Here is an 11,162-nt window from a genome sequence, read left to right on the forward strand (position 1 = left end):
CTCAATAAGAAGATGAGAAAGAAGCCTGAAAATCAAGGACAGGCTCTCGTCACAGAAGGTAGAGGCAGGAGTTATCAAAAGAGTTCAAGCAATTATGGTAAATCTGGAGCTCGTGGGAAGTCCAGGAACCGATACAAGTTAAAAGCCAAAAATTGCTACAATTGCGATCAACCAAGTCACTTCAAAAGAGGCTGCCCAAATCTAAGGAAGGGCAAATGTGAAAGTAGTGGCCAGAAGAATAACGACAACACAACCGCCATGGTGCAAAATAATGATAATGTTGTTCTCTTCATAAATGACGAAAAGGAATGTATGCACTTAACAGGTCCAGAGTCGGAATGGGTGGTTGACACAGCAGCATCTTACCATGCCACACCAGTAAGAGATCTTTTTTGCAGATACGTAGCACGTGATTTCGGCACTGTGAGAATGGGTAACACAAGTTACTCAAAGATTGCGGGGATTGGTGGCATTTGTATCAAGACAAATGTCGGATGCACATTGGTTCTAAAGGACGTGCAGTATGTACCTGATTTGCAGATGAACTTGATCTCGGGAATTACTTTGGACCGAGATGGGTACGAGAACGATTTTGCAAATCAAAAGTGGTGACTCACCAAGGAATAATTGGTGATTGCAAAGGGAGTTGCTCGTGGCACGTTGTACAAGACAAATGCAGAAATATGCCGAGGTGAATTGAACGCGGCACAAGATGAGATTTCTGCAGATTTGTGGCACAAAAGAACGGGTCATATGAGCAAGAAGGGATTGCAGATTCTTTCCAGGAAATCACTCACTCTTTTGCCAAAGGTACAACAGTAAAACCTTATGACAACTGTTTATTTGGTAAGTAGCATAGAGTCTCATTTCAGACATCGTCTTAAAAAAAATTGAATATGCTTGATTTAGTATATTCTGATGTTTGTGGTCCAATGGAAATTAAATCGATGGGCGGTAACAAATATTTTATTACTTTTATTGATGATGATTCACGTAAATTGTGGGTTTATATCTTGAAAACCAAAGATCAGGTGTTTCAAGTTTTCCAGAAGTTTCATGCTCTGGTGGAAAGGGAGACGGGTCGAAAGCTAAAGCGTCTCCGAAATGACAATGGAGGTGAGTACACTTCAAGGGAATTTGAATACTACTGTTCAAGTCATGGGATCAGACATGAAAAGACAGTTCCTAGAACCCCACAACACGATGGTATCGCCGAGAGGATGAACCACATCATTGTTGAGAAGGTGAGAAGCATGCTCAAAATGGCTAAACTGCCTAAGTCATTCTGGGGTGAAGCAGTTCAGACAACCTGTTACCTGATCAATAGGAGTCCATAAGTTCCATTGGAGTTTGACATCCGAAAGAGAGTATGGACTAACAAGGTGGTGCCCTACTTACATCTAAAGGTGTTCGGTTGTAGAGCTTTTGCACATGTACCAAAGGAGCAGAGAACAAAGCTGGATGATAGATCTGTTCCCTGCATATTCATCGGATATAGAGCTGAAGAGTTCGGGTACAGATTATGTGATCCTGTAAAGAAGAAGGTCATTAGAATCAGAGATGCAATCTTCCGAGAAAGTGAAGTTGGAGTTGTAGATAATCAGTCAGAGAAGATGGTATAATCCCTAACCTTGTTACCATTCCTTATTCTTCTAACTATCCCACAAGTGCAGAAAGTACAACCGACGAGGTTGCCGAGCAGAGAGAACAAATTGGTGAGGTTACTGAGCAGGGGGAGCAACTTGAAGATGATGTCGAGCAAGTGAAGTATCCCACTCAGGAAGAAGAACAACCTTAACCTCTGAGGCGATCAGAGAGGCCAAGGGTAGAGTCATGCAGGTACCCTTTCAATGAGTATGTCCTCATCAGTGATGAGGGGGAGCCACTCAGGGTACTATTATTGTTATTGTTTTGACAATCAGAAATCCTCAATTTATAAAAGTGTAAGACTTCTTTTCAAAAAAAGGATAAGGCATATGAAGGATATTTAATCCTCTTAGGAGTCTTTTCCCTTTGTTCAAGAAAGAGAGTCCTACTAGAATAGAAATTCAGGAACAAAATAAAGTTTCTATGACTTTTTTTTCTAGATACGTAAATTTTATTTCAAAAACTTAAAGAATCTACAGCCCAATTCATATAGAAAATTAGTCAATTTGGCCCCTTGTACTCCAAAAAGATTCAAACAAATTGAAATGGAGGGAGTATACCTCAACCGTGTTGTATCTTTCTTTTTAGGATATTGGAACAACATAGAATGCCAGCTTGCTGGTTGCATGTAGCTTCCCAGAATGTTCATTACCCCTTACAAGGTTTTTTTTCTTTTTATACTAGGGAGAAACCCGTCGGAGTTGTAAGAAATCCAATACAAGGAATATTCGACAAAATATTCTTAATGTCCCCTAATGGGTTTACAATTCTACAAGGGTCGTACAGTTTCTTCTTTCTATCGTCTCCCTTGGGATGCAAGTTCGAAATTACCCGGTTGTTTATCATACTCGTTATGGGTCATGGTCAATCAAATTCGGACCCATACAGTTACTAAAACTGTCCTTGGCATTGTTGGAAATATTATATATATATATATATATATTCTATTTGGGATTATCTTCTATTAAAGGATGATTGAAGAGTAATAATTCAACAGATTATAGTACCCTTAACATAGATTACAACTTAAAACAAGATCATATATATGTAACGTCTGTCATCTATATCTATATATACAACTTAATAGGTTAGCTTATGTGGCGCTCTCATGTGCCAGCTTCTCTATTTATCTTTTTTCTTAGAATTTTGCCTTTTTCTTTTTATGCAACTTTTTGAAAAACATGGCTCTATTAAGAAAATTCAACAGTTACATCTTTTAGGAAAGTTGCTACAGTAACGATTACAATGAATTTAATGTTAATTAAATCCCAAGAATTGCTGTTACTTCTTAAACCTTTCATATTCCTTAACTTGGAGGAGGAATTTTAATGTCTCCAGCAATCACCTGACTTATATATATGGCACCAACAGATATATGCAACAATCCATGAAAGATGTGAAGTGAATCAAATCAAATATATCTATTATATATTTATCCAGTCGAAAATACAGTTGTCACCAATGACTTTTCTGGCCATATGTCTCCTCACCCTCTAGCCCTCCTCTGTTCAAGATACTTTCTACGGGTTGAGTTTGATTTCCCCAAATGGAGAAACAAGACAACTTTGTTTGCCCCGGAAGAAAGAGAAAAGTTATCAAAAAAGGGAGATAACTGAAAGAAGATTTTTTTTGGGCATTTTCTCTTATGATATTCTTTCGGTACCTTTCCTCTCCATCTAGATTTCTACATGATCTTTGTTGTAATTATGATGTTGCAAAAAAAATCTGGACTAACCAACAAATTTTTACTTTTTAGACAGTTTGATCTCTCCTTTCTGGTGTTATCTGTGATAATTTATAGGAAGATTTATAAGAGTACTTAAATGATAAAAATAATTATTAAAAGAGGGAGATAGAAGTGTGGGATTTTGCAGAATATTTTATACCATAGAGATAATTTTACTGGTTTTAGAATAGAAACTACTAGGATGTAGAAATAAAGAGAAATATAAAAAGGGAAAGAAGAAGAGAAATAACAAAAATTGTAGATAGATTGGCCGGAGATGGCAACTATGTAGAAGTTATGGGGGAGGTGACAAGTGATCCGAAGGAGAAAGAAGGAAATGAAAAAGCACATAAGACGATGACAACAACAATAACAACAAATTCAGTCTAATCTCACAAGTAAAATCTGGTAATATATACGCAGACTTTACAGAAAACAGAACTATTTTCGATGGATCCTCAGCAAAAAACTCTCATTTGATTCTATCATTCACTGGTGCTCAATTTATTATTTACTCTGTTTCAATTTAAATGACACATTTTTTTTATTAGTCCGTTCTAAAAAGAATGACAATTTTCTATATTTAGAAATAATTTAACGTTATATTTTTTATTTTACCCATTTTATCCTTAATGATAAATTTTTATAGCCACACAAATATTATGGTACCCACGAAGCTTTTACCCCTTAAACTTTTAGGGCCACATATTTTAAAAGTTTTCTTTTCTTTTTAAAATTTTGTGCCAAACTCAAACTAACTTATCTAAATTGAAAGAGGGAGTATTTGTTTCATATGCTTGTGCCTTTTATTTTTTTTATTCTAAATAATTAACGAAATTTTTGAAAATACCAAAGCTGCGAAGGACGGTTAAGACGCCCGCGTGTGTACACTGCATCCTAAAACTCGCAATTGTTGTAATCGGTTGACAACAACTTTGTGTGCAGTCAAATGCAAATTTCTTAAGATACTAACAAAGGTTTTCCCATCTCTGTTTTTGAATACTATTTTTTAAACACAGTGAACAGTAGTCTCTTTATCAAAGTGTTAGTGATGTTGCATTTCTTCTTTGGTTGTCTCAAAAAAATTCACTAAGGAAAGAATCACCTTTGAGTATATCATTGAATATTTTGTAACAGAAAAATAACTAATATGTGGTTGTAACTCTATTATTTTGTATTGTTTGTGACTATGAGATAATTACAACATTCACGAGATTGGCAATAGCGAAGTGAAAATAAGGCTTGACGCAAATAAAATTTGACTCACTCTAATACGATCTAAAGGTTCGATTAAGTAAAAACATGATATCTCTATTACACTAAACTATTTATTTTCGGAAAAAGGGCAGTTATAATTTTATTTTTGACAAGTTTTATAGGAGTATGTTTAATACCCATTTTAAGGAACTCATTCATGGCCTCATAGCAAAAATATTTGCTACATAATGTGTTTTACATTGTAACACGAGTAGGTTGCTCCATCGGACTAGAAAAGTTCTCTTTGACTACTGCGTGCAATAATCACTAATAAATATTATCTAAAATAACTGATATTATTTATAAACAACCTTTAAAAGGATTCAAAGGCTTAGGTTACTTTTGTTTTTCCTCTCTACAAGATGAGCATGAACTTCTCTTCCCAATTGAGAGAATTATACCTTGATAATCATGTCATTATTAAATTACTATGTGATGATTTTTATTTGAATTTAATTTTCTATCGCACTATTTCTTTTATCTCAACTAAATTTCTTTAAAAAAAATACTTTGTAATGTATTGATGTCTGACCGCGTAAAGCGCGGGCAATTTAACTAGTTTACCGATAGATCTTGTAACTTCTTTTTATTCTATCTTAAAGAAACTATTAAAAACGTAATTACAATCATTTGATAGAATCACCCATCAACCAAAACCACATTGGAAAACAATGGACAAAATTTCAAGCAATTTCTGCTTAAATATGATCGTGCTAAGAAAGTTAGTAGTCATATATAATAATTATATGAATCAAAAGTAGGTGGAAAATGCAAATATGATGAAAAAGGAATATTTCAATAGTTTGAGGAATATTAAGATCATGAACACCAAAATTTTCGTTACTGTTTTTTATTCTTTTTGTTTCCGAAGAACGTTAATTGGTTGTGTCAAATGTGAAATAGATGGTAAAAAAAATAAGAATAAATTGTGGGGTCCAACCCATTGTTAAAACAAATAGTAAAGAACAAGTGAAATAGGCATGTGCCTATAGATAGGTTGACAGAGAGACTTGGAGCCAAAGGCTAAATTTGTGGAGGGGAATTAACAATTCTCCTGTAGCATTCTTGGAAGCTACGTATTTCTCCTATAAAAGGAGAGCTCTTTCACTTCTTTCGACACACCAACAAAGGAGAAAGAAAGAGTGAGGCATAACAGACAGGGTATAAGAAAATAGTTTGTGAGAAAAATAGAGAGTGTGAACGATATTGTAGTGAGGTGAAATATCGAAAGAGAGTTATTTCTTTTGAGTGTTGTAGTGGTCTTTGTAATATTTTACTCGGACATACAAAGTGTAAAATTCTTTACTATAGTGATATCAGTTGCTCCTCTCGGAGTCGTGATTTTTTCCCTTATTCAGAAGAGTTTTCCACGTAAAAATCTTGGTGTCATTGTCACTCTTTTATTCTTGTTGATTACCGTATATCACTGTTATATTATTATTCCGCTTTTATTACCATGGATATTATTACTGTGGGGATTTATTCCCAACAACTGATATCAGAGCGCAGGTTCTGCTCGTTCACAGAAATACTATTCACTGTCAGTAGTACTATACTCGGTGGAAAAAAATGCCCGGAATAAAGTACGAGGTAGCAAAATTCAATGGAGATAGTGGTTTCCCAACATGTCAAAGAAGAATAAGGGATCTGCTCATTCAACAGAGATTACACAAGGTACTAGATGTTGATGCCAAAAGCCTGATACCATAAAAGCTGAGAATTAGGTTGACTTGGATGAAAAGGCTACTAGTGCAATCAGGTTGCACTTATCAGATGATGTGGTAAATAACATCATTGATGAAGACACCGCATGTGGTATTTGGACAAGGTTGGAAAGCATATACATGTCCAAAACGCTGACAAATAAATTGTACCTGAAGAAGTAGTTATACGCCCTACACATGGGTGAATGTATGAATTTTTTGTCACGTTTAAATATATTTAATGGACTAATCACATAGCTTGTCAATCCCGGAGTGAAAATCGAGGAAGAAGATAAAGCCATCTTGCTGTTGAAATCGTTGCTATCTTCGTATGATAATTTGGCAACAACCATCCTACACGGTAAGACTACCATTGAGTTGAAAGACATCACATCGGCTCTTCTACTCAATAAGAAGATGAGAAAGAAGCCTGAAAATCAAGGACAGGCTCTCGTCACAGAAGGTAGAGGCAGGAGTTATCAAAAGAGTTCAAGCAATTATGGTAAATCTGGAGCTCGTGGGAAGTCCAGGAACCGATCCAAGTTAAAAGCCAAAAATTGCTACAATTGCGATCAACCAAGTCACTTCAAAAGAGGCTGCCCAAATCTAAGGAAGGGCAAATGTGAAAGTAGTGGCCAGAAGAATAACGACAACACAACCGCCATGGTGCAAAATAATGATAATGTTGTTCTCTTCATAAATGACGAAAAGGAATGCATGCACTTAACAGGTCTAGAGTCGGAATGGGTGGTTGACACAGCAGCATCTTACCATGCCACACCAGTAAGAGATCTTTTTTGCAGATACGTAGCACGTGATTTCGGCACTGTGAGAATGGGTAACACAAGTTACTCAAAGATTGCGGGGATTGGTGGCATTTGTATCAAGACAAATGTCGGATGCACATTGGTTCTAAAGGACGTGCAGCATGTACCTGATTTGCAGATGAACTTGATCTCGAGAATTACTTTGGACCGAGATGGGTACGAGAACGATTTTGCAAATCAAAAGTGGTGACTCACCAAGGAATAATTGGTGATTGCAAAGGGAGTTGCTCGTGGCACGTTGTACAAGACAAATGCAGAAATATGCCGAGGTGAATTGAACGCGGCACAAGATGAGATTTCTGCAGATTTGTGGCACAAAAGAACGGGTCATATGAGCAAGAAGGGATTGCAGATTCTTTCCAGGAAATCACTCACTCTTTTGCCAAAGGTACAACAGTAAAACCTTATGACAACTGTTTATTTGGTAAGTAGCATAGAGTCTCATTTCAGACATCGTCTTAAAAAAAATTGAATATGCTTGATTTAGTATATTCTGATGTTTGTGGTCCAATGGAAATTAAATCGATGGGCGGTAACAAATATTTTATTACTTTTATTGATGATGATTCACGTAAATTGTGGGTTTATATCTTGAAAACCAAAGATCAGGTGTTTCAAGTTTTCCAGAAGTTTCATGCTCTGGTGGAAAGGGAGACGGGTCGAAAGCTAAAGCGTCTCCGAAATGACAATGGAGGTGAGTACACTTCAAGGGAATTTGAATACTACTGTTCAAGTCATGGGATCAGACATGAAAAGACAGTTCCTAGAACCCCACAACACGATGGTATCGCCGAGAGGATGAACCACATCATTGTTGAGAAGGTGAGAAGCATGCTCAAAATGGCTAAACTGCCTAAGTCATTCTGGGGTGAAGCAGTTCAGACAACCTGTTACCTGATCAATAGGAGTCCATAAGTTCCATTGGAGTTTGACATCCGAAAGAGAGTATGGACTAACAAGGTGGTGCCCTACTTACATCTAAAGGTGTTCGGTTGTAGAGCTTTTGCACATGTACCAAAGGAGCAGAGAACAAAGCTGGATGATAGATCTGTTCCCTGCATATTCATCGGATATAGAGCTGAAGAGTTCGGGTACAGATTATGGGATCCTGTAAAGAAGAAGGTCATTAGAATCAGAGATGCAATCTTCCGAGAAAGTGAAGTTGGAGTTGTAGATAATCAGTCAGAGAAGATGGTATAATCCCTAACCTTGTTACCATTCCTTATTCTTCTAACTATCCCACAAGTGCAGAAAGTACAACCGACGAGGTTGCCGAGCAGAGAGAACAAATTGGTGAGGTTACTGAGCAGGGGGAGCAACTTGAAGATGATGTCGAGCAAGTGAAGTATCCCACTCAGGAAGAAGGACAACCTTAACCTCTGAGGCGATCAGAGAGGCCAAGGGTAGAGTCATGCAGGTACCCTTTCAATGAGTATGTCCTCATCAGTGATGAGGGGGAGCCAGAAAGTCTTAAGGAGGTGATGTCCCATCCAGAAAAGAACAGTGGATGAAAGCTATGCAAGAAGAGATGGAATCTCTGCAGAATAATGGCACGTACAAGCTGGTTGAACTTCCAAAGGGTAAAAGACCACTCAAATGTAAATGGGTCTTTAAACTCAAGAAAGATGGTAATGGCAAGATAGTTAGATACAAAGATCGATTGGTGGTTAAAGGCTTCGAACAGAAGAAAAGTATTGATTTTGATGAAATTTTCTCACATGTTATCAAAATGACTTATATTCGTACAATCTTGAGCTTAGCAGCTAGCCTAGATCTTGAAGTGGAGCAGTTGGATGTGAAAACTGCATTTCTTCACAGAGATTTGGAAGAGGAGATCTATATGGAGCAACCATAAGGATTTGAAGTAGCTGAAAGGAAACACATGGTGTGCAAACTGAATAAAAGTCTTTGTGGGTTGAAACAAGCACCAAGGTAGTAGTACAGGAAGTTTGACTCATTTATGAAAAGTCAAACTTACATAAAGACATATTCTGATCCATGTGTATACTTCAAAAGATTTTCTGATAACAACTTTATTATATTGTTGTTGTATGTGGATGACATGTTGATTATAGGACAAGACAAGGAGCTGATTGCAAAGTTGAAGAAAGATTTGTCCAAGTCATTTAACATGAAGGACTTAGACTCAGCATAACAAATTTTGGGGATGAAGATAGTTCGAGAGCGAACAAGCAGAAAGTTGTGGCTATCTCAGGAGAAGTACATTGAACGTGTACTGGAATGCTTCAACATGAAAAATGCTAAACCAGTCAGCGCACCTCTTGCTGGTCATCTGAAGTTGAGCAAGAAGATGTGTCCTACAACAGTGTAGGAGAAAGGGAACATGGCTAGAGTTCTTTATTTTTCAGCAGTCGGAAGCTTGATGTATGTAATGGTATGCACCAATTGGTATTGTTAGTAGGTTCCTTGAAAATTCTGGAAAAGAACATTGGGAAGCAGTCAAGTGGATACTCAGGTACCTAAGAGGTACCACAAGAGATTGCTTGTGTTTTAGAGGATATGATCCAATCTTGAAGGGCTATACGGATGCTGATATGGTAGGTGATCTTAATAATCATAAATTTACTACTAGATACATGTTCACTTTTTCAGGGGAGCTATATCCTGGCAATCGAAGGTACTGAATTGTGTCGCACTCTCAACATTGAAGTAGAGTATATTGCCGCTACTGAAGCTGGCAAGAAGATGGTATCGCTAAAATGGTTTCTTCAAGAACTTAGATTGCACCAGAAGGTATATACAGTCTATTGCGGCAGTCAAAGTGCAATAGACTTGAGCAAAAACACCATGTATCATGCAAGGATGAAGCATATCGACGTGAGATATCACTGGATTCAAAAAAAGATAGAGGATAGATTTATGCAGGTCAAGAAGATCCATACAAGTGAGAATCCTTCGGATATGCTGACCAAGGTGGTACCAAGAGACAAGTTCGAGCTATGCAAAGAACTTGTCGGCATGCACTCAAACTAGCAACCCTAGTGTTACCTCCTTCCGGTAAATGGGTCTGGAGGGGGAGATTGTGGGGTCCAACCCATTGTTAAAACAAATAAAGAACAAGTGAAATAGGCATATGCCTATAGATAGGTTGGCAAAGTGACTTGGAGCCAAAGGCTAAATTTGTGGAGGAGAATTAACAATTCTCCTGTAGCATTCTTGGAAGCTACATATTTTCTCCTATAAAAGGAGAGCTCTTTCACTTCATTCAACACACCAACAAAGAGAGAAAGAAAGAGTGAGGCATCACAGACAGGGTATAAGAAAATATTCTGCGAGAAAAATAGAGAATGTGAGCGATAGTAGTGAGGTGGAATATCAAAAGAGGGTTATTTCTTTTGAGTGTTGTAGTGGTCTTTGTAATATTTTACTCGGGCCTACAAAGTATAAAATTCCTTGCTATAGTGATATTGGTTGCTCCTCTCGGGGTCGTGGTTTTTCCCTTATTCAGAAGGGTTTTTCATGTAAAAATCTTGATGCCATTGTCACTTTTTTATTCTTGTTGATTACCGTATCTCACAGCTATATTATTATTCCGCTTTTATTACCGTGAATATTATTACTGTGAGGATTTATTTCCAACATAAATAACCAAAAAAATGTTAATTAATAAACTAATTTGATCAGCTTATAAACTTAGCCCAATATTCTCTATTCTTTTGTCTTCTCTTTAGAGTAATCACAAGTTACTTCATTTTGTGATTTATACTTCTTTAAGGAAAATTTTATTTTGTATCTCATACAACTGACACTAGTTGTATGAGGTAACTTTTTTGTTTTACAATTTTGTGGACCCAAAAGTGTAAGATTGGGGTCCACAAATTTGTGAGATAAAAAGGAGCCTCATATTTTCTCATTAAGTTTCAGACCCTTTTCAATCATGACTTGTATTATTTTCTCGGCATCTCCAGGCCTCAGCTCTCCCTTCTTCACAAAATGCATCTATGATTTTGTCAAAAGTGTCCTCTATCTCTCAACTGCAGC

Source organism: Nicotiana sylvestris, chromosome 8, assembly GCF_000393655.2.
Source record: "Nicotiana sylvestris chromosome 8, ASM39365v2, whole genome shotgun sequence".
Lineage (NCBI taxonomy): Eukaryota > Viridiplantae > Streptophyta > Magnoliopsida > Solanales > Solanaceae > Nicotiana > Nicotiana sylvestris.